This window comes from Adiantum capillus-veneris, chromosome 17 (genome assembly GCF_014529385.1).
Source record: "Adiantum capillus-veneris isolate H3 chromosome 17, ASM1452938v2, whole genome shotgun sequence".
NCBI lineage: Eukaryota > Viridiplantae > Streptophyta > Polypodiopsida > Polypodiales > Pteridaceae > Adiantum > Adiantum capillus-veneris.
In genome coordinates, this window is record NC_140947.1 from 100,608,282 (window position 1) to 100,633,617 (window position 25,336).

The 25,336-nt window shown below is 42.8% G+C and overlaps 1 long non-coding RNA gene across 1 annotated transcript; it reads left to right on the forward strand.

The window, feature by feature from the left end:
• The first annotated feature begins 295 nt into the window (after window positions 1-295).
• Window positions 296-19,993, forward strand: LOC147437781 (uncharacterized). The gene is made up of 3 exons (XR_015184725.1): window positions 296-918; window positions 19,621-19,704; window positions 19,794-19,993. It is a non-coding gene; the product is annotated as an uncharacterized LOC147437781 (long non-coding RNA).
• Window positions 19,994-25,336: the final 5,343 nt, after the last annotated feature.

Below are 25,336 nucleotides of genomic sequence, written 5' to 3' on the forward strand. Positions count from 1 at the left end.
ATCAGTTCTGTCTGTCTGCTTGTTTATGGATATTTCACTATCATTATGAGAACGTGGTTTTGACTCAAATCTATGTCTCACTCTTGATAATGCAATTGATTTGGATCTTTGTCGTTCTTGAAAGTACCATTTCTTTATGAATGTGTGATGAAAACATGCACAAGAGATGGGCGTTACAAGGCTTTCAGAACGTATTATTTAATGGAGGGAAAAATTAACAAAAAACATTTTTGATGAAAATCTGTTTAGTGATTGGATATTTTGTGTGGGATTCGACATGTTATCATTGGAGAAGGGTACTGACTGAAGAGTTTTAATGAGCAAGACAGAGATAGTAACTTTGGGGTTTGTCTCTGCCTCAGCAACTCAATATATGAACACAATGGCAACAAGGGTTTGAGAAGGCAAGCTGATAGAAGTTCATTACCTGAGTAAAGCAATGATGAAAGGATTTCAAGATGGAAAGTATGAGCCTCTAATACTGCAACTTAGAATCATGTGGACCTCTTGAAAGTGCCATCAGATGGAACACAAGGGCCAAGAGTAGGAGAAAAGATGAGTTGTGCATTAAGGACGTTGATGTAACCCAATGGAGGCTGTGTTAGAGTTGTGCCAAGTGAACTGTTGTGGCGAGATTTATTTTTATACATCATTGGCTGAAAATGTGTGGATTGATGTAAGAAAGTAAGATGCCTGGAAAACGAAGCGTGTTTTAGATTTGTTGAAACAGTATTGATTGTGTTCTGTTTAATCCTTTTCACAGATGAGAAGAAAAATGAACTTGCATTAAATAGCATCTCTTATCTTATACAACATGCTTGCTGGCTAAATATTCACCATATGCCTCCAAATTTATTTGTGTTTGAGATCCGAGTAAAGGAAGGCTATGGAGCTCGATGGACAGCTGATGGAACTCAGGTGCTTGTATTTTTTTTTTTTCAAAAATTCAGCTATATAGTTGGAAAATTGGTTTTGTCTACTTTACACCCATATTAATAGATAACACCTTCCCAGTGCCCTGGCTCCTTGCTACGAGTTTAATCTCTCCTGTCATAGCATGTACATCCCATGGTTGTGAGTTGGCCACCTGCTCGCTTGTAGGCAGGGGTCTGCTGTCCTGGTTTACCATCTCAGTTTGGTTAACTGCAAATCAGGTTCCTTTTACTTTTATCTGCCTGCTTATTGCTATTTTGTGTCATTTTAAAACGTGGTGGTCTTCTTAGATCGTGCACTTCTCTTCCCCGACCTAGCGTCTGAAAAGTATCTGTAGCACCACCCAGTAAGCCAAAGCACTCAATAGAGCCTTCCACCTCCTTGTGCTTTGTTCGTTCTTTGACGGCAAAGGAGAAATGCTTTGACTTTCTTAGGTCTTGGGGGCGGAGTTCTGCATTTCGAGGCTTCACGCAGGCAGTGTTGTGTGACAACAGTCACTACACTTGTTTTATCCACCTTAGAGGAGAGTTTTTTTCTTATATACGTCAATTTGTATTGTTTTGTGGTGACAGGCCTAACGTTGCTGTGGGGATTCATGGTACATAGGAATATAGCTATATGAGAGAGAAATGAAATGAGATGTTATATTAAATGTTTTCAAAAGGCCAAAATGACCTATTAGACCAAACTGATACAATCTTGGTGGATCTAATACTATGTCTGGGTACAAAATGAAATGAAGTACAATGTCCGAGGATGTACTGCATTGGTCGTTGAAGAGTATCGTCAATGTCCGCATTGGTACATAGTCGTACTCGAGGTCTCCCATGTGGAGGAGGGAAGTGATACAAGGGTGGGGGGTGGAGCTCCAAAACTGGGGAAAAGATGCAATCCAATATACTGGGGTAAATACAATCATGAGAAAAAAAATGCTATCATATCTCTAGCTCCATCCAGTCCCATAATAAGGGTGTAAGACATAATGCATGGGCGGGTAGGGTGTGAAAAATCCGCGTAAGTGGATCTGCAAAAGCCCGGATGCGTCTCTCCTCCAGAGATTTGTAGTAGTGCTCCTAGATCTTGTGAATCTCTCTCTGGTGTAGTTGAGGTGCCCTACCTCCATGGGTTCGTGGGCGTTTGCTAGCTCGGACCTCCTCAGCTTGCTGCAGAGTCACTCCTCGCTGAATGATCATGGGTGGTACTCTGGCCCTTTGGAAGAAGTCTGTGAGCTGTGTATGGCACTCGTCTCTCACAACTGATGATGCCTAGAGGAGGGAGTCCGGTGCTGTCGTGCTCTAGGACGAAGCGTTCAAATTGTCGTTGGTCTCTGGGCTCAAAAATCTGATGTACAGTGGGCTGATCTGCGAACAAGGTCGGGTATTCGCCTGTGATCTCCTCATATGCTCTACATCTACATACATAATGCTCCTCGCTCTCAATCTCTACTGTACAAAGTCTGCATGTCCTCTCTGCTCTAGGGACATGTGTAAATCTCCTTGCCTCAATCTCTCGTTGGTGTGATAATACTCTGAGCTGTCCAATGGCGACCCGTGCTCTCTATGGCATGTAGACATCCATGTATCTCAGTCTCTGGATGAAACCATTTGCTAGAATGGTCAGGAAGTGGTCTGTGTAGTACTGCCTTTTCGTGGGAAGAGGCTTTCTTTGGTGTGATCCATGTCTCCCGAATGTATAGCTGCCAAAGATCTTGTCTGCAAACTCTATTCCTCTCTTGGTGTGAGAGGCGTGTGTGGGGAGAATCGGGATCATACTGGAAAGGAGGCAAGTCCGTGATGTCCAAGCCATGGGATGTAAACCACTCTACGACCTGAGTACCATGCTCTCGAGTCTCCCTCCTGATGCAGTTGTATCGATGCCTCGAAAGCTCTACGGGTGCGTGTGTCTGGTGGGAGCTCTCGCATACGCTGGATGAAGCAAATTGTCTGAAAGAGGGTCTCTACTAGCATCGGTATAGTGCGGCTAGCTTTGCCTTGATAATGTCATGTGGTATTGAGGGTTTGTTGTGGAGCCAACGAGAGATCTGTGGGTACTCTATCTGTGTCCATAGAGATGCTGATAGCCCTGGTGCCCATACTGCAGCAGCATACACCATGGCAGGTGTGACTAGAGTGTCAAAAAGCCGCCCCTTGGTGCGGGGCTCCTAGAAGTGGGCTTGATGGCATCTTCACCCTAAGGTGGCTAGTGCTACATATCCTCGTGTAAGCCGGTCTCTGGTGACCTGGGCCATGGAAAATCTGCTAGTGGTGCCAGTAAAAGTCACCCCCAAGTATACATATGGATCAACCACCTCGACCTGTCCGCCTGCGCGGAGCACTCCTCTACTCCGAATTGTCTTGGAGGTATGGAAAATCATGAACTTGGTCTTGCCAAGGTTCAATGTGAGTCCTCTATGTGTGGAGAAATCATCCAAGGCTCGTAGGTGGCTCTGTAGTGCCTCCTATGTCTCTGAAACTAGAATGATATCATCAACATAGAGCAAGATATGGATTGGCATACCTGCTAAGTTTGATCCCACTTTGCCTGCTCGTAGGATATAGTTTGATATCTCGTTGATGTAGAGACCAAATAGAGTCGGGAGAGAGGGAATCCTTGCTTCACACAAATGGTGCTAGCAATGGGATCCGATAGTCTACTTTGGGCATCGCATGCATACAAAGAATGAATGGCCCATATCATCTCAGATGGTATCTGTAACTCCTGGAGGCGTTGAAAGAGTCTCTCTCTAAGGATAGTGTCAAAGGCCTTGCGGAAATCCACAAAGCAGCAATAGAGTCTCCTCTTTTGTGCTTTCTCTCCGTCTATCACACAGCGAAGCACGAAGATGTGGTCGATAGTCGAGAAGGTGCGTTTAAAGCCTGCATGTCCTGGGTGCGCGTAGCCCTGATGTCTCTGCCTATGTGCTAAGCTCTTCCTCAAGCACTGCCCCATACAATTTGGTGAATGTGTGACCAATCATGATAGTCTTGTAGTTCCTTGGATCCAGGGTTTCACCAGACTTGTGGATAGGCACAACGGTGTGCATAGTCCACTCCTCTGGTAGTCCCTCAACCAATGCGCGGTTGAAGAGATGTACTAGCAGGGGGGAGAGAGTGTCTGCTGCATAGATTAGGTGCTCACTCTGTATTCCGGTATGATTTGCTGAGCAGCCATGCTGTAGCCGCCGAATAGCCCTCTTCACCATACTAGCTGTGAAGAAGGTCAAGGATCAGATGGCTCTGGTATTAGTGGAGGCCCACGTATCTGGTATAAGAGCTCGGCATAGTCATGCCAAATATGAGGGTCCTCCAGGGGGGTGGTGGGGTGTCACAAAGTGATGACGTGGCGGACAACAAAAACCCTAATTTCTGCCAGAAACCCTAAAATTCCTGCAAACCCTAATTTTTGCCAAAAACCCTAAATTCCGGAAATCACGGAGGCGGATTATGTTTTTTTTTTTTTTTTGGAAAATGATGAGCGACGCGAATTTTACTTTTGCTTTTTTTTTTTTTAAAAAAAAGAGAAAAGACTCTCTAAGAGAGAGAGAGAACTGATGCTTTTGATTTTAAAAGCTTTTGGGGCTCTGCTTTTGGGCATCCCTTGTAACCTTTAAATTAGTGGTGAGGGCCTCACTTCTCAGAGCATCTGGACGCAGAGTCTGCGAGTGAAACCCTAACCGCTCTCTTGTACTTTGATGATTGATTAATACAAAAAGAAATACCGAAAGGGGCGCGAGTCTTTGGGGCCAATATCTCTAGGCACGGAACTCCGCTGGGCCAGTGCAAATCTATTGTGATCTGTGAATTGTTTTGAAGTGGTTATTTGGTGCTGTCGCGGTTGATTCTTGACTTGGAGTGTCCAAGTTTGTTACAGTGGTATCAGAGCACGGCCGATTTCTCTTCTACGGGAAATCCGATCCCCGAATTTTTTTTCCGCGGCACCTATGGCTTCAGGCAATGATCAGTCGACTCCCTCTGCATCTGGAGATGCGGGCTGGGATCACAACGAAGATTCAGGCAGAGAGTATGGCCCGCCTTGGCCTACTTAGGCGGAGCAGCGAGAGATAGAGCGTCACCAGTTGATCGGCGATGCAACAAAGATGATGCTCAATTTTGCCAAGGATCCGAAGATGGCAAAATATATGAACCAGACCTCTTTGGAAGAGGTACAGATGGAGTGGCAGAGAACCACAACACCACTCTCGAAACCCGCTCTCAAGAAACCTTCTGCCTCCAAGAAAATATACGGAGAAGGAACTGGAGAACGTGGTTGATGCACGGATTGCTCATCTTTTCGACGTGCAAAAGAAAGGCAAAAAGCACGGCAAAAAGCAGAACAAAGGTACTGACTTCCCGGGATATTTGGGTCGTCAGTCGACATTCGACAAAGCAAAGAAACGGAAGAAGCGTGTTCGATTTGAAGGAGTACCCAATTCTTCTTCTTCTTCTTCTGACAGTTCTTCTAGCTCCTCGGATTAGAGCGAAGAAGACAGAAAAAAGCAAAAAGCGAAGCAAGACACAAAGCTTCGGAATGGGCAAGAAAAAGGCAAAGAAGGCTACATCTCGCCCAGAGACTGACAGTTCTACTGAGGACTCGTCTACAGACAGCTCAGATTCCGATGACGGAAAGTTTTATGCGAACAAGAAGAATTTTTACAAAGCCAACCAGTATGACTTTCTCGAAGATAAAAGCAAGAAAGTCCGAGAGTTTAAGGAAGGTGGCCACTCAATCAAGTTTGATACTTTTCAGGATACTCAGATGCTTCGAAGGCTTTGTCTTTTATACAACAGTTTGACATCGCTTTCGCGGGAGGACGCTATTCAGAGCACTCCAAGATTCGGAGAGCTGCCTCTTACTCTAAGGGGAATGCTCGTACTTGGTGGTCCACGCTTCTATTAAGCAAGACTGTGCCAGTTACATGGCTGAAATTCAAGAGGCTTTTTATTTCTTCTTGGTTGACTCAAGAGTTTGAGCGAGATATACGAGCTGCTTGGAACCATCTCCGGATGACCAAGAGCGATACAGTGAATTCTTATTGTGAAAGATTCTGGAGCTCTTTTCTACCCGCCTCTTCATTCAAGAAGATCTCATTCAGAGAACAGATTGAGCGGTTTACCTTGGGTCTACCTACAGAGATCCGAGATCATTGCTTGGAACAGAAGTCAGCTTCTATTCAGGAGTTGATGAGTCATGCGAAGCGGGGCTTTGCCATTCACTCTGGCAGTCTGACCTACCCCACAGATGAGGCCATGACACAACGAGCCGAACAGACTTCTGGGAATGAAAGTAGAATGAAAAAGAGCAACCCAGAGAAAAAAAAGGATGCACGACCCAAGCTTACTCCTGAGGAGAGAGCTCGCTTCATCAGAGAGGGGAAGTGCTTTGGATGCGGGGAACATGGACATATTTCCGCGAAGTGCCCTGATAAGGCACAGAAAGAACAGAATGATAAAGACGACGACAGGTCTGAGAGTTCGAGAGCAGCTGAGGAATGTGGCAGAAAAGGCAGATAGAAAAGTAGAACTGGTACCACATGGCGTGGGACTTGCACCGAATCAAATGAATGAAAGTACAAACTTTGCCGCTTTTTTTTTGGGGCAAAGTGAAGGATCAGGAAGCTCTTTTGAAGGAGCCAAGGCCAACTTCTTTTCACTTGGAATTGGCGGCTCGATTTGGAACTACGCCCGACAGACTGATGCCACAGGCGGAGGTAGTTCGTCGACTGGTACCCGGATGGGATGTTGCCATTACACCGAGCATTGGCAAACTTCGTTTGCAATGACAGGGGTGTTCAGGGCACGTGAGTGACGTTCTACTCGGGATCCCTTGGTACCACAAGAACTACGTCGTGGTTGACTACCGGGCCGAGAAAGTGACTTTGATAAATGAAGGGTTTAGAGATTGTACTTGATGAACTTCAGTTTTCTTACTCATTCTTTTGGGAGAACTGAACGATGGATAAAGGTTGAATATGTTTTGACCTGAAGAAAAGAACGCCAAGATTTTTTTTCTCCACGCTCATGCCGATTGCTTTTGAAAGGGCCTGAAGATCATACCATTGATCTGATATCTGGAAGCACGCCACCGAATCGGCCACCTTATCGTGTGAGCCGAGTACAAAATGAAAAGATTATGAACTCAATGAAAGACCTCTTGGAAAAGGGTCTTGTCCAGCCTAGTACTTCACCGTATTGCTCTCCAGTGTTGTTGGTTTTGAAGAAAGACGGATCTTGGAGAATGTGCATCGATTATAGCACTCTCAACGAAATCACCATCAAGAACAGATTTCCAATTCCTAGGATCGATGATATACTCGACAGGTTACAGGGATCCTCGTGGTTTAGCAGGCTTGACTTGAAGAGTGGATATCATCAGATCAGGATAGCGCAGGAGATGTCTACAAGACAACTTTTCGGACGACTTTTGGGTTATTTGAGTTTTTGGTGATGCCTTTTGGCTTAACCAATGCTCGTGCGACATTTAACCGGATGATGGACAGGATTTTTCGAGAGTACAGGCTATTTTTTGGCACTTTCTTTGACGACATCATTGTTTTCTCCAAGAATGAGGCAGAACACAGAGATCATCTGCTTCAAGTCTTTCAGGCATTACGAGATCACAAGTTAGTGATTAATGCAAAGAAAAGTGAATTTTTCCTACCAGAGATACACTTTTTGGGACACATTGTGTCAGCAGCAGGAGTGCAAATGGATCCGGCCAAGATAGAGACTATCCGTGATTGGCCCGACTTGAGGAATGTCCATGAAGCTAGAAGCTTCTAAGGACTATGTTCGTACTACAGGCGGTTCATACGAAAGTTTGCAGAGGTTGCTTCCCCTTTGCATATCTTGACACAGAAAGGAGTACCTTTTTCGTGGGGACCCATAGAGGTGACTGCCTTTCAGACGTTGAAAGAGAAATTGACTACGGGACCTATTTTGACTTTGCCGGACTTGCAGAAGTCATTTGAAGTATTTTGTGAGGCTTGTGGTCGTAGTCTGGGTGCGGTCTTGATGCAAGAAGGCCATGTCATAGCTTACGAGAGCCGTTTGTTCTCTAGGTCGGAGATGACAGCACAGATTTCTGAGAAAGAGCTATTGGCGGTTATCCATGCTCTTACTCAGTGGCGGCATTACCTACTCGGAGCGGATTTTACCGTCTTTAGAGACCATCAGAGTTTGCGCTACTTCTTGTCACAGAAGCAGGTTTTGGAAAAGCAGATGCGGTGGGTGAACATCTTGTCACAGTTCCACTTCAAGATTGTCCATGTGCAGGGACAAAAGAATGTGGTGGCAGATGCTTTGTCTCGGAAACCGTTGGTTCTGGCTATTTCCGCGATACATCATAGGAGCTTCGAGGATATGGTCGATCAGTATGCCACAGATACAGGTTTTGCAGATATTTTCACACGGATACGGGATGGGGAGACAGTAGCTGGATACACCCTTCGGGAAGGCTACTTGATGAAAAAGACTATGTTGTGAGTTACATAGCCGTTGAGGGAAAAGGTTATGACTAATTGCCACTGCCCACCTTTTACGGGTCACCGCGGCATTGCTACCACCATGAAAGGGGTAGAGAGAGATTTCTTTTGGCGGAGACTAAAGAAGGATGTGGAAGAGTTTGTGCCCAGTTGCTTGGTATGCCAGAAGGTCAAGTTTGACAGGCATAAGGCACAGGGATTGTTACAGCCTTTACCCATACCCACCCACCCCTGGGAAAATATTGAAATGGATTTCATTTTTTTTAATCTCCCGAGAATACAGAATGATCACGATGATTTTCCGATTACGTGGCACACCTGAGACGATTGTCTCCGACAGAGACCCCAGATTTATGAGTTTGTTTTGGAAGGCAATTTGGGAGAACATTGGCACGCGGTTGCAGTTCTCGTCATCGTTCCACTTGCAGACTGACGGGCAATCTGAGATTGCCAATTCAGTGATTTTAGATTTATTGATGTCTTGTATCTCGAATCAGAAGACTCAATGGGAAAAGAACTTACCTTTGGTGGAATTTGCCTACAATAACACGATACACTCTTCGACGGGGAAGACGCCATGAGAGATTGTTGAAACTGCTGTGAAGGTTCCATCCTTCCTGAGCACGAAAGATTAGAAATTTGAAGCAGATGAATATTCGCGAGATTTGGATACGGCTTTTGCCAAGGTTCGCGAGACTTTGCAGGAGTCTCAAGAACGACAGAAAAAGGCAGCGGATCGCCATCGTCGCGACTGGAAACTGAAGGAGGATGATTGGGTGCTCTTACTTTTGAGAAGGCACGCCTAAGAAAGAAAAAGGGAAAGGAGAGGCTTTTTCCAAAGCTTAGTATGTGATAGTACGGACCTTTCCAGATTAGTGACAAGATAAATGATGTCTCCTTCCGATTGAAACTACCAGATACTTGGAGGATTCACAATGCATTGCATGTGAGTCTCTTGAAACCTGTTAAGGGTGATGTGCCTGATGATGGGGAGCCTGATGAGCAACCCGAAGTGGAAGAAAACGAGGAGATCCTTGTTCCTAAACAGATTTTGGCACATAACGATACGAAGAAAGGTAAAGTCCGAAGGCGGTTCTTGGTTTAGTTCAAGAACTTTCCTGCATTTGATGCGAAGTGGATGGAGGAGGAGGACCTAGCAGATACTCCTCGGATTGTGAAACTTTACCTCGATGTTTTGGCTTAGCATAGTCTACTCCAAACGGAACCCAGAATTCAGCTTGGCTGGAGATCTGGTGCAGTGGGATGCACAAGAGGGGAGTCACTCCACTCCTTTGTCAACAGATGCCTCGATTTTCATACTAAAGTCACTGATATCTCTTTGAGCTTCAGGGATACTGAGAGCTGACAGTATTCTGCTCGATGATTTTATGAAATGGAATTCCTGATTATGATACTGATTTGTTCTTGACTTCTTGTGAGTGCCGGAACTGATAGCCGAAATGACTGCAGCATTTTGGTCTGATTGATCTCGAATAGACATGGTTGCAATAGGGGTTAGTCAATCGGACATCGATGAGGTCTCGATTGGACCTAGATGTGATTGCTAGCTACATTGCCGATAAATCATGGTCTAAGATCCGAATGAATGTTGAATGTCATGTGATGTCCTGTGATGTCTGGTGACGTCCTGTGATGTCGTGTGATGTGACTGTCGATTTTGTGCATGTGCTAGATGTGCGTTCCTAGTACGTAGGTACTAACAGTCAGTGTCTGCTAAGACGGTTTATGGCTTTTGTCGGTTTTGCAGGCGTAATCGCGGTCGATTACAATGCTTTCAAGAGGGGGGTATGTCACAAAGTGATGACGTGGCGGACAGCAGAAACCCTAATTTCAGCCAGAAACCCTAAAATTCCTGCAAACCCTAATTTTTGTCAAAAACCCTAAATTGCGGAAATCGCGGAGGCGGATTATTAATTTTTTTTATTTTTTATTTTTTTTTTGGAAAATGATGAGCGACGCGAATTTTGCTTTTGCTTTTTTTTTTTTATAAAAAAAATAGAAAAGACTCTCTAAGAGAGAGAGAGAACTGATGCTTTTGATTTTAAAAGCTTTTGGGGCTCTGCTTTTGGGCATCCCTTGTAACCTTTAAATTAGTGGTGAGGGCCTCACTTCTCAGAGCATCTGGACGCAGAGTCTGAGAGTGAAACCCTAACCGCTCTCTTGTACTTTGATGATTGATTAATACAAAAAGAAATACCGAAAGGGGCGCCAGTCTTTGGGGCCAATATCTCTAGGCACGGAACTCCGCTGGGCCAGTGCAAATCTATTGTGATCTGTGAATTGTTTTGAAGTGGTTATTTGGTGCTGTCGCGGTTGATTCTTGACTTGGAGTGTCCAAGTTTGTTACATGGGGCGTGGCTCCTTGAGAATCCTCCATGCTGTGGTGCAATCTGTGCTCATGAGAAGGTGGTAAAGCTCAAGCTCCTGTGCCTCCTCGAAGGCTCGCCGTTTACCGCGTGTGATGGCCTTCATCTGTCGCCTGACCTCTCTCTTGGTGATCTCCTCCAAGGCTCGTCGAGCACGTAGCTGTCTTTATAGATCTCTGCACTCCTCGTCATACCATCGGTTCTGGGGCATCGTCCCAGAGGGTGGGGGTCGGCCACTGTGGGTAGTGTGTGGGAGGAAGCTTTAGGCTGAAGTGTGTAAAACTGCGGAGAGCTGACTGGTGAGTGTGGATAGTGGTGTGTTCGGGTTGAGAGTGTATATCCCCTCATATACATGTGATGAGTAAACTCTGGCTAGCTCATGTGTGAAATGTATAGTAGTGTGTGGTGTGGATGTAGGTGGTGTGTGTGAGATGGGTGAGCCAGTGAAAGAGAGAGCAAGATATGTGTGATCAGCCCCGATAGGTAATGGTGGGATGGTGAAGGATGCGAGCAAGTGGGCTGCCTCTTTGAAGCCAATGATGTAATCCATTGTACTACCCCCGCCGGATAATGATAGTGGTATGCATGTCAGGCCTCCGGATGATGGCCATTGCGCCATTCCGTTATAAATAACGAGACGGTGCTGTGATCCTAGGCGGAGTAGGTGCCTCCCATATGGTGTGGGTGTGGTGGTATCTCTGGAGATCCTCTCTGCCTTTGTGTTCTCCATGTTGGAGAGAAGCTCTGGGTCGTCAAAGTCATAAATGTCACACTGTCTACTCTGTGTCGTGGCGTTGAAGTCCCCCATGAGGAAGACTTTCCCTATTCTGGAGTACTCCATGATCTCCTCCCTGAGACATGCATATGGTGAGTGTGTATCATCCTCCTCCTCCCCTCCATGTGTATAAGTGTCCTCTGTCTCTCCTTGTGTTTGTGCGAATCTGGAGCGGCTGGGTGCAAAGTAGCAAATGGCAATGTAGAGGGTGAGCTCCTCAGATAGCTCAATCCGTACCCACATGTATCGTGCCTCTGGACCACGGGCTACTATCTGTATCCTCCTATGGAGTGAGCGGTGATAGAGGATTGCCACTCCACCAGATCCTTGAGAGGTGTTGTGCCGTGTGCATTTCCTGTGTATAGACTCCCATTGATAGTCCTATACTCGGGGTAGGCCTCTCTTTGGACTCTCATGTGTCTCTGTGAGCAGAACGAGGTCTTGGTCATGCATCACTTCCTCCAGTCTCCCTGGGTGTGTCCATAGAGAGCCATTGCAGTTCCAAACTGCCATATGTATCTCCTCATACAGTGTCTCATAGGCCAAGAGTCCCTATGCTACAGCCTTGCCATCAATGATGACTCGACCATCACGATAGGAAGCCCGTTTTCCCTGTTTGCGTGCTTATTGTACTCGAGGCATCCATGCTCTTCTATGTTCTACTTGCATCCTTGTGAGGTCATCATCAAGGTAGATGCATGGCCCTGTGAGACCTCGTAGGATGACCCTCTTGCGGATGAAAAGGGTGCGTGCCTCCTCCGATGGAAATTGAAGGATAAAGGGCCTCTTTTTGCGATCAAAAAACGGTAAGCAAGCGTGCGAGACGACTCCAAATATAAAAGGATAAAAAACGATGAGACGTTGAAGTACCATAAAGTAGAATGGTTAACGAGGTCATTAAGGGGTGATTAGGGAACAAGGGGGTGGGACACCAAACGCGTTTCGCTCATAATGAGCTCATCAGTGGTGTGGGTTTAGATACATATGGAGGGGGTGAGGAAGGCTTTATAGAGGGGCAATTTGAGGTGGGATGTCTTTTTGGGGGGAAAAAAAAGGGAAGTTAATGGCAATGTACTCAAGTACATAGGGAATGAGTAAGGTAGAAGGGGTGGTACTTGCTTTAATGGTAAGAGGTAGACAAGTTGTACCCAAAGACTTTAATTTCTTGCAGAGAATGGTGAGGGTGTGATTAGATGCCAAAAATTAAAGAGGGGGGGGGGGGGGGGGGGTATGATTTGATGCCAACCAATGTAGGGGGGAGAATTTAAGCGAGCAAGCAAACGATGCATTTGGTAAGCGAGGCTTTGCAAAAACGAGAGAAAGACAGGGGATCATTGGATATGAGTTAAAGAGGGTATGCCAAAAATGTGGGGAGTATAGAGAGCTATATTAGGGTGGGGAAAGCAATTTGTGAGGATTTGATGGAGAAAGGAAAAAATAGGAGGGAAGAAGTTAAGTGATAGCGTGGAAGGTAGGTACCAACCACTACTTCCCACTATGAGCAAGACCATCATAGAGGGCTGCTACATCAAGGGTTAGGGTGTTCATCGGGGTGGTGCAAGGCATGTACAAGGAGTTTATGGATGCTGGGCCCCGAAGTCCAACAAATGGTGGGTCTAGGTAGGTGTGAGAGTGTGGGGTTGCACTGGCAAGCCCGAGCAATGGGGTTACTGATACAGTGAGAGGGTAATAGCCTTCTTGTGGAAGGCGTGAAAGGTAGCTTGAAGGTCATGGGAGGTGTTTTCTTAAGTCGGAGTGATGGTTCCAAGAGGGAAGTACGGATCTGATAAGTGACTTTGTTGAACACATTATGCAAAAACCCTTGTGGGTAGCCTTTTGTCCTAAGGCGTTTGTAGAAGAGGCTGCGGATAATGAGGTAGCCATCCGAGGAGCTTTCCCTAATGATATATCTTTTGAGTTCATTGATGATGAAGGACACTTTTTGATGCATAGGGTGCCAAGAGATCCAAGGGATGTAGTTATAGGCGTTTAGGGGTTTTTGGTGGCAATGGGATTCCAACAGGCATGAGGAGGCAAAATTGGTACCTTTATAAAATTCTATTTCGAGGATAGTGGCGTGGTAGGGAGAAATGTGGCTTGAGATTTTAATGTGTTCTTGAAGTGGTTTCCCATAATCTTTCAAAAGAGAGGTGAGGGAAGTCAAAGAGCCAACCCATAAACCAAAGGCATCGTCTACATAGCGTTTGAAGTAAAGAAGGTTGGGATTGTGCAAAAGAGAGGAAGAGGCTTCTAAATGGCAAAGAAAAAGGCATGCATACACTACGGCAAAATTGGAACCCATAGCCGTGCCCTTAACTTGCTTCCAAAACTTTCCTTTGAAGGTAATGTAGTGGTGCGATAAGATGAGAGCCGCCAGAGAGAGGATAAAGCGAGTTTTAGGGGGGGTCGAAATGGGTAGCTATGGAGGCTTTGAGGGCTAAGAGTCCTTGGTTGATAGGGATACTGGGATATAGAGCCTCAACATCAAAAGTGAAAAGGAGGGTATTGGGTGGGAGGGGGAGATTGTTAAGGTCTTGGATGAGGGTGAGAGAGTTTTTAAGGTTTTGCTTATACGTGAGGAGGATAGGGAAAAGTACAAAGTGAAGCCATATGGAGGCTTTTTCAAAAATATAGCCTTTGTAGGAGCAAATAGGCCGTGTGACAAGGGAGGGTTTGTGGAGCTTTGGATCACTACGAACACATCACGGAGGAGTTGGAAAAGCTCCTCGAGGATTCCTTCGACTTCTCTTCAGTCCTGGCCAAAAATAGCTTGGTCCACAACCATGTGAATGCGACTTTGTCCCCCACCTTAGCCTTACCCCGGATTGTCAAAAAACCTTTGGGTAATCGAAACATCTTATCAACATTGGGTTGCTCATAGAGGTTCTTACAATGCATATACATATCCTCAAGAGTCAAGTCACCAAAGCTTTCAACGCGCTTGCCTTTTAGATTTTGCCAAAACTTGCCACATGCATGTGCTTTCTCTTGTGCTAAAAGAAGTTGTTTTTCGACTTCCCACCTTCTCCTCTTCTTTTGAACAAGTGCTTTGTATGTGTGTGAACATTCCAAGTAAACTTCCTTGTCTTTGATTGCATCCAATCTTAGCAAGTGTTTTCGGGCTTGACTACATTCCATGTCAAACCATTTCTTCTTGGTGCTACCCTTCTTAGACCTTTTGCAAGACATGTGTTTCGCCGAAAAGCATTCCTTCGCACAAGAGAAAATTACTTCTTTGAAAACTTTCCACTTGCATTCTAATGTTGGGCTCCCTTGATGCTCTATCATGCTTAACATTTGGTCCACCATATCAGCATATATAAGTGCTCGTTTGAAGTCTAGACGTAGGTACAAATGATTCACATCATAATTGGAGGCTACATGCTCGGGCCGTTTACCACACTTGAGGTCAATACATAACATCCTATGATCCGATTCCGGATTCCATTCACCAAGTGTAAAGCTTTGTATGCATTTTAGAGTGGCTTCTGAGAACAACATATAGTCAATCACGTTAGCACCATTGTGCTTTCTACATGTAAAGTCATTGGTGCCTTGCCATAGAGATACAACATTTGCAATGAGCATTCCGGTACTATTGCACATATGTAGAAGTGACTTTCCATAGTGATCCACTTCTTTTGCATCATTAGAACTTCGATTATACATGTATGAGTCATCCACTCTTCTTGATACATGCGGCATGTCGACTTGTTGTGTGTCGTGTTGTAACATATTTGTGCGAGCATTCATGTCTCCAAAAACAATGACTTCACCTTGATCCTTGTAATGAGCAATGTCTTCCACAAAGGGCTGATCTCTATCCATATTCAAGCGAGCATAAAAGTTGGAGTCATAGTGAGGAATGTAGCAGCCGGCCACAAACATGACTTGACCATTTGGTGGGCTGATTTTCAGCCATAAGTAGCGTTTATACTTATCTTCTTTGACAATGGAAACATCTTTCAAACCCTTTTTGGTCATACATGCTACGCATCCTTGGCCTCTTCGTTGCTTTGCATTTTTGGCCCACATCAAAGAATGCACATCGTATTTGTCAAATCCAAGAATTCGTTGCGCATCATGCTCCCATGTTTCGACAAGAAGTATCACATCAGAGTCATTGGTAAGCTCATCAATGCCAATTCCCGCATTCCATGGATACCCGTTACAATTCCAAAAGCTTATTCGCAAGCGTGAGTTGGTCTCATAGATCATGTGTCCCTATTTGTTGGGTGGACTTGCATCCTCCTCAAGTGCCTTTTCTTCTTGAGATGATACCTTAACCTTCTTGCTTCTTTCCTCGTATGCTTTGCGACGTACATTTTGTTGCATAAGAGTGCGATCCTCATATACATTACAACCCGTTCCTTTGAGGTAGATCCAACCATTGTCAAGGATGATCTTTCTCTTTGCCTCATCAGCCATGGTACATACAATAGGTCTTTCTCCCGAGCGAGGGACTCCTTGTTTTCCAACTTGATGTGCACCATAAGCCATGATTCCTGACATACCAAAGTGTGTAGCAAAAAACTCTTCAATAGCAACCGCAAGAGATTGGGGTGTTTCCATGCTTTCCTCCTTGATTCCACGAATGACGATGTTCTTTGAGCGTTTTTGTCGTTCTTGCAATTCTTGAGTGTCCACATTCTCTACATTCTTTGCTTGGATAACGGCTTGCGTGATAGGAGATGTAGAAACCACATTATCCTTACATATATCAGCCCATGATTTGGATGCATTTCTCATCTCACATACATCATGTCGTATTGTATCTATCGTTTCCTCTTTCAATACATGATCACTCTCAACTTTGCTCAAGCGCTCTTTCACTACATTCATGTCAACAAGAGAGCGTTTACATTCTTGAACTTCATTCTCAAGATGCATCAAGTTCACCTTGCTTGTTGACGGTTTCTTGTAACGAGATCAAGTAAGCCATGATCATTGCTTCCGTTGTTGTAGACGATGTGGTTGGATTAGCATCCAAATTCCTTGGAGATTTTGCATCATTCTCCATGGCGAGTGTGGCTTTTCCACCCTTGCGAGTTTTGTCTGACATTGCCTTCAAGTCGGCAACAAAAACGCAAAGTTTTGACAGTTTTTTCAGTTCTGAGATGCTGTTACAGCAAAGCCTTCCATTACACAGAAAAATTCTGTCTTTTCATCAATGCGTAGAGGGCTTCGTGCTCTTCGATTGAGGCTATAGATCACCTAAATCGGAGTTCGGATGAGCAAGTTATGGTCAAAAGAGTGAACTGTTGTCTACTAGGTCAAAAAACGGCTGCGAGAGAGAGAGAGAGAGAGAGGGAGAGACAACGTATTTAAAGGCTCTTGGCCCATCCAAAAGCATGCCACATGGAAAGCTACTGATCTCAAAGCATCTGGTCCAGAAGCTGCCACCTATGGGGCTGTCCGTACAGTACTGACTTGCGGGCTAGTCCGTACTTTGTTGCCACGTCATCATTATCCATGCAATTTGGCTTTTACTTGGTCTTTGATTATTTTAGGCTCCTCATCATTGATCTGCAAGTTGGTAGGGTTAGGATTTTTAATCCTAACCCCTTTTATGGCACTATTGTGACGTCTACTTCATCCATATGTTACATTTTTGCACTTAATCCTGATGGACACGCAAAGATGGACGAGAATGGAGACCCCAATCCTCGAAAGGGTGTGCCTCTTAGTCCAAGGGCTACGGCTCTTCATCAAATGGTTGCACCCTTACATCGAATGGCTACATCTGTACAACAACTGGTCACAGCTATTGGTCAAAGTATGTAACACTTAGTCTAGAGTCACGTCTCTTCGTCAACAGACATGCCTCTTCACATGTGTCTTTTCATCTCCTATATAAAGGAGGGTATGTGTACAGTTTAATCAATCAGCTAGCGATTGGAGTTTCAAGGCCACTAGGGACACACCTTGGTTCCCAAGGAGCTCTTGCTGGAGATGGACCCTACTCCTGAGCCTATCCCAGAGCTGGAGCCTCGTCCAGGTTCCAGGGCTAATACCCAACCTGAACCTGAGCTAGAGTTTCCTGTCAAGAAACGGATTCCCGTCTTGGTAACCGTAGCAGAGTCACCTCCTATCGACGAGGTCGAGGACATCACAAATTTCCGACGTTGGAGGTTCATCCTACACTCTTCTCATACCCCACCTTGAGGAGTTGCATCTGGTGGATTCCTCCATATCCACCTTTGGTTTTTTGCTGCCCTGTACATCTTGCAAGGTAGGCTATTTCTAGCATCTCCAAGTTTCTACTATAATTTGTACTCAAATTTATAGAGAGAGAGAGAGAGAGAGAGAGAGAGAGAGAGAGAGAGAGAGAGAGTGATATAAGGCTTGATGGGTATTTATGTGGCCCGAAAAAGTTTCAAACTTCACGCTTTGGCCACCATCCTTGCCCAAACTTCACGCTCAAAATTACCATACTTCGGTTCTCGAATCTAATGATTCCTCTTTTTGCTAAAAGTAGTTCCAAAGGTGTAAGAATGATCGTTAGAGTTTGTAGAAAAGTAGTTTTAGTAATTGAATGGCGCAATTTGGGATCTTCTCGTCTAACACTTTCATTTCTTTGACCATCGTCGGTCTTCCTCACTGGAATTGGAAGGAGGAGGAGGAGGAGGAGGAGGAGGATTGAAACACGTTGGGGGTGTTTTTGTTTAGACGACTCCTCTTGCCAATTCATCGAAGGTAGATTGGTGGTAGAGATAGCCGGGCAAAGACTCGGACTTTCGTCCCTGGTGAGATTGTTTCATGTATTTCGAATTTCATTGATCTTCCGCTCCACGTCTCGATCAATTTTCTCTGCTCTCGAAAGAAAGGTCTTCTTGTCAGATTTCGGCCTTTCTTTAACTTTCGTTGTGGACTTGAGAGGAGGGTTAGTGACCTTTTGCCACCCCGTAAAATTTTGGTATCGATTGTTCCTTCAGAACTTCAGCATATTTTGGATGGTCCTTAGAATACTTCATAAGGCGCTTTGCACAACTGCTTACTTGCAGTTTCTGTCTGAGATGTGCAATCTGTGGATCCTCAATGAGAGTTTCTTCGAGTTGGTCGTCCAACTCCTCGTCAATCGATCTATTGTTATTCGAACCTCTGTTGCTGTTATGTTCTTCCTGTAAAACTGTAGGCGGGACAGCTTCCCGTTCCTAATCGGATTCTTTGTCAAAATCCATGGCAATCACCCCCACAGCCTACCATAGTGGTGCTTCATCTGCCCTAGTATCACCGGCCTCATCCACCCTCAGCCTGACCACAAGCCCCCCACCCCCTCGAAGGGCATGCGACAATGGGGCACGCAAAGTTATGCTTCACTAGCATTTTGTAGGTGGGAGTCTCCTACAATGGGTTGTGATTGTCGTATGGTTGATGTAAAGAGGTGTGTGTTAACCTCCCTTGGTTGCGAGCAAGGGACGTCTCTGCCTTTTAACACCTTGGTGACATCTGCACATAGCAAAACAATATCAAAGCACAGTATCTTCTTCTCAAATGGAAGCTCTTAAGGATGTTTGAAGTTCTGCCTCTGATCTTTTAGTATCTTTAGATACCTCAGCTTCAGAGGGCTCCTCCCCTGGGGCAGCTCATCGCGTGTTTCTCTAGAGACTGATAAGGCTCTTGATGAAATTATTGTACCTTCACCTAGTTTAGACAGAGATTATATTCCTCTTGCTATGCTGACGACACAGTACGAAGAGAATTTCCCACCTGTTGGAGTTGATAAAAATGTATATGAGAACCAAGAAGTAGCCATGGTATTCATTGTGTATTGCATGAAATTTGGAGTCAAACCACCTAGACGCGTATCTGAGCAGAATGTGGTTAGGATGTTTTGTATATTGATCTTGCAGAATGTGAGCCAGCTCGTTTGAAAATTGAATTCCCCTGATGCAAAGTGCCACACAACCTCCATCCACCCCATGCCTACCTGCGCTTGCTTGAGATGTTGGCTTTATAGAAGATTCTTTGTGCATGCGTGTGTGCGTATGTGTGTGTGTGTGTGTGTGTGTGAGAGAGAGAGAGAGAGCGTTAGAGTTTTGTAGTTTCGGGGATTTTTGGAACCACAAATGATGGATGGTCATGCAAAGAAGTGGAGGCATTGACCCTCGAGTCATACTTGTTGCCAGGTATTTTGGTTCATGTCTGAAAATTACATGCTAGAACTACTAGTGTGTGAATGAGATGGGTGTTGACACTTCATACTGTTTTCTGGCAGCTAGACGCGTATCAAAGTTTAAAGTACTTCTCTTGTAATTGGCAAATCAAGGATAGGGGTTGGATTTTAGAGCCAAAAGTGAGCTGTATCCCATATGGACTTGAGTATCGAGGACTTAGACAAATAGGAGTATGGCAACATTTCTTGATTCCTCAAGTGCATATGAAATTTTGGAGTGCTATCTCAATTCATCTAAAGAAGCAATTCACCTCACGCTATTATCAAGGCAAGGGGCCCATTTACAAACTAAAAACTTGGATTCAAAAATTTGTACGCCTTTCTCCTTGTTCTCTAAAGCATGTGTTAACATGCCAAAAAGACTAAAAAGCCTTGACTTGTATACATAAAAGATCCTACTTTTGAGATTTGTGTTTAGGGACTCTCTTTGATTTCACCCTCAAGTTGATATTCCTCCAATCATCTTTTGCCATAAGGCAAAGATTGTACCTATGATTACATCTTCAAGGCCTACAACATCAAACAAGAAGTTGCTATTGTCGTTCGGACTCGTTTATTGCATGATATGCCTATAAAGGGTTCCAACGGCCACAGTGCTTTAGGCGTTGCGGAGAGTGTGAAGAGATTCTTGCCTAAGATATCTATATTAGCGGACATCTATAAGTAGGGGTACCCAAGTTAATGTTGAGATTCTTTACAAGCCTTATATTCCTTATTTGATGTGTGATACAAAAAGCAAACAATCATGCTTACCTTGTCATAAGTATAGTCTCAGCCTCACTTCCAATCTCTTCTACTTACTCTAGCTTTATGTCACCGAGTATTATCAATGACTTTGCTTGATTCCTAGATGTACACTCTTACGCATAATCGGTCTTAGTAACTCTTCCAGTCATAACTATATTCTCATTGCATGTCCTATTCCAATTCCAGTATAAATTCTTTTTCCTTAATTGCTTATTCTTAGCTCCACTTCTAGCCTTCTATTCAATTTCCATCTTAATTTCATTGTTCTCAACAACACAAGACAGAAAACACTTGTTTGAAAATTTTCATGGTTGAGAGTTACACTACTCTAGTAATGTATCTTTGCTTAGGAATGTTGGGGTTCATGGCAGATGCATAATGTTGGAAGGATGGCATCTTGTCAATGAGTCGCGACATACACTACATTATTCTCTAGCATGGAAATGTTGGTGGTGCTTTGCATGTTCATGACCAATATGAGCATATTTTTGTTTGATCGGACATTTGACCATGTACAAGTATAATGTGTTACTTATCTATCGTTACCCCTCTTACGCTAATATCGGTTACTCGGGATGTGATCAAAATATGCTAACAAATTGTGTGTGTGTGCGTGTGTGTGTGTGTGTGTGTGTGTGTGTGTGTGTGTGTGAGAGAGAGAGAGAGAGAGAGAGAGAGAGAGAGAGTACTTAGACATATTTCCACCTCTAGTTCATGGTTACATTGAAGCCAATTGGAATCTCAAGGAGCCTCAAAATATAAGCTCTCTTATATTCCTAGCAGCTTGCTTGCAAATGATCAAATGTGCATAATAAAACATTGTTTTCTACCCTATATTGTCGTGGGTGTTCGCAAGACCACTAGAAAACAAAATTATTCAAACAATACCACAATGTAGTTATATATACTATGTTGTTCTTTATGAGTGCACTAATATCATTTGTAAATTTTGCAAGCAAAGATCAGTGACAATCTTAGGAATGTTAATACCTTTAATGATTCCCTATCGTAGGTAGTCTTGCACTAGCCATTTAAAAAAATCTAAGGTAATGACAAAAAAAAGAGGGGCAGCAAGTGGGAAATCTTGCTTGGTAAATTTTTATAAAGAAAAGGGGTCAGTAACATGTCCATCAACTAGCACTCTAGCTATAACATTGCCAAAAAGGATGAGCACATTCTAATACATTGTTTACTAAGGCCAATATCTTGCAAAGGCTGAAAAATGTAAACCGCTCCGCTCTGTGTGATAAGCCTTGTCTAGAATATTTGGCATATTCCATTCCCTCTCCTTGGATAGATTTTTGAGGTCTTTTTGCATTGTTTAAGCATCTCGTCTTCTTCTTCTTATAAAGAAATGATAGCATCCATAATGACTTCCCTCTCGTAATTTATGTTCTCCTTAAGAGCAAGCTAATTTAAAAAAATAATTATGTTAGGCATTCCTAATGGCTTCGAAAAAAAATTTATTCACTATCTATATAGTGCAAATACATAGTGCAAGGACACTTTAAAGAGAAGCAAATGTTAAAGGAAAAATAAAGGATAAGAAAAACACAAATGTACCGATGTGAAGTAGACCACCTCTTTATATGGACACAAAAAGTCTTTTGACTTTCCACCTTCATGGCTCCTTTTCTTTCCTAAACTCACCTTTCACTTAAGCACTTAAGATGTTTTGAAAGGCTTTTTATTTTTCGAGATTGGGGAGACCACAATGAAGGATTAATTCTCCTTCCTAGGGAGAGAAGAAATATTTCATCAGTGGAAGTCAAACGTATGATAGATCTCCAGATATGTAAATCCCTCGTCATTATGAATAAAAATTATGCACCAACATTGATGTTACTAGAAAAAGAACTAATTTTCAAAAGATTGTCACCATGCACACTTATATAAGATATGGAATCAAAAAGTATTTATAAAGGATAAAAATAGTAATTAGGTAAACCATGCAAGCTGGGAGTCTCAAAAAGTCTTTCCTATAGTATCTTTAAATTTCTCTCTGTAATGGGCCAATCTAACATTTTGAGCAAAATTGGCGCTATGTTTTTTTGCTTAGAGAGGAGCAATTTGAGATTTGGCGTTGGGTTTATACACTCTTTTTTTTTGGGGGAGGGGGGGATGTTGATTAGTAAATACCTTATTGAAATTCTTATGAACCAAACAACATTCTCCTCGTCTTCTTGATCTCACAAAATAGGAATAAAATCTTCTATTTTATTTTCAACCTTTGTGTCTAGGCTATCTATCTCGCATCCATCTTGAGATGATCGGTCGTACTAACATTGAGTTGCCCAATCTTTTAACACTAGGTTGGTAACCTAATAGGACATGAAAGTGTCCTTTCAGGGTTTTGAAAAAAACCTCCAAAACCATAGTAGATCCACTCGTTTTGTAAAATCCTTTCATGAGGTTATAGTTCAAGGCCTACTACACATGGAAAAAATAAGAAACTTGTAAAATTTCTCATCTTTTGGTCACACCAAGCCTCCAAAGTTGATGGACCAGTGCATTTTCATCAAAACAGTCATTTCTTACGTTTTGTTGCATAAAAATAAGATTAGGGATTTTTGTAGGACTAATTGAGATAAATTCCATAATTAACTTCAATGGGTTGGTAATCAGAACATATGATTGCTTCTCACTCACTATTTTTTGTTTTGGCAAAATAAATAGGTACAAAAAAGTTGATTTTTTATCATTCTGCAAACCTATCATCAAAGTTTCTATAGCCTCGCTCAATACAAATAATATATGCATGTTTTCTTAGTTCCCTATTGTCCTTTATGTTCATAAGGAGCCATGGAGCATGTCAAAAGAATAATACATCTCTTACCAAGGGGAATCTTGTGGACAAAGATGAAGTGCTAAATACAGCAAACATGAAAAAACTGGGTTCAACATTATGAGTTGTAGAATCCCATAGAAACTATTCAATATCTAGCCAAATTTGATCCTTATGACTAGATATGGTTACTACCTACAAAATGCATGTAGTTTTCACAAGAAACTAACAATATTGAAAAAAATATACTTGATATACTAGAATGTTTCGTTTTCTTCTATAATTGAAAAAATCAACCATCATTGTGTACTATGCAAAATAGGGTAATAGGTGCCCCAAAACTCAAGGAATATTAGCTTTATGTTACAATATGCGACATAGAAAATAAAAAATGCATTTGGATATCATGAAATCCACCAAAAAAATCATAGAAGAGCTAAAATTGACGAAAAAACAGGATTTGACAATTTTTGTAATTTGGTCATAACTTATAATTTTAATATTTATTTCTCCCTAGAAGCATTAAGACATGTTGAGGACTACTAAAGATAGTTCTCTAGCATTATAGACCTCACAAAAATGAATTCTAGAGTGGTATAGTTGCAAAAAGTTTAAAAAAGCCAAAAACAGGACCCGTTTTTTCACACAGTTTAGGTTGTGAAATGTTGTGCAAGGACAAGGTTAAAGATGGAATTGATATTCCAAAAAAATGTCGAGTTTTTTTCAGCTCACGAGACAACTTTTTAGATAGATAGCACCTCAAAATCCATTTTGAAACTCTTGACACAATTAAAGAGAAATGGTCACTTAACAGGACATAAAAGTGTCCCATTACCAACCTAGTGTTAAAAATAGCCCTCCAAAAATGGGTGTTAAACATTGGATCATGATCGCGTACTATATCACTAGGAAAATTATAGCTTGTAAACATGCTCCACAAATAGTGAACTATTTTGGGAGTCTTTATTGTGGATTTTGTTGGAATAAAAACTTACATCTTGGTCAACCTATCAACAATAACCATGTCCTTGGAATGTAATAGGAAGAGATACCATAAAGTATTTAGAAATGCTATTCCACTTGCCATTGGGAATCTTTAGGGGATGCAAGCAGCCACTTCTTTGAGGTACTGTGCTTTATTATCTGAATTTTTTTAACTATTCAAGATAGTCTTGGACATGTCTATGTAAACCCGTTTCTGTGAAATTGTCCTTATAAGTAAGAGTGCATAATTCTTTCATATGCCCAGATGCCCTACAACTAGACCCGTCATGATGTTTTCATTAAAAAAGCTGGCACAGAAACAGTATTCGCATTGGAATGAGAAGGATCTCTCATTTCAACATGGCTCTACACTTGGAGTATGCCTTATCATGCTCACAAATTCCTTTTAAGGATGAAAAATAAACTCTTTATATCTTTGTGAACAAAATAGATTTACTTTCTAGCATTCAGCTAAGAGCCTCCACTACAACGTAATATGGACCTTTGCGGTACTCTAGCCAAACATCATACTCTTCAAGAATTTCAATCTAGGTCCTGGCTCATCCTTCAAATTTGTATGATTAGTAAACACTTTGAAACTCTCATGATCAAACACAATCTTAAATTGAGATCCATACAAATAGTGTCTCCACTTCTTCAATAGCATAGAGTTTTCTTTCGTAGATAGAACAATTATGTTGGGCACTATCAAGGTTCTTCACTCTTGAAAGCCATGTGTCTTCTTTCTTGGAGTAAAACTGCATCCATATTTTTAGAAATAGCATCATTTTCTAGAACAAAGGATTTAGTTATATCAACTATGGCAAATATAGTTGTTGATATCAAAGCCACCATGATTATGTCATTGATCTACTCCCTAAAAGAATGTTTTGCCTATGCCTCTTAGCCGGTCTGTCATAGGAACAATAAGTTTTTCATAATCTTAAACATACCTACGATTAAAGCCTACCAATCCTAGAAAAATTTGGATTTCTTCTCAATAGGTAGGATGAGGTCATTTAAAAATAGCATCCACTTTGGAAGAATCCATTGCTATGCCGCTTTCTAA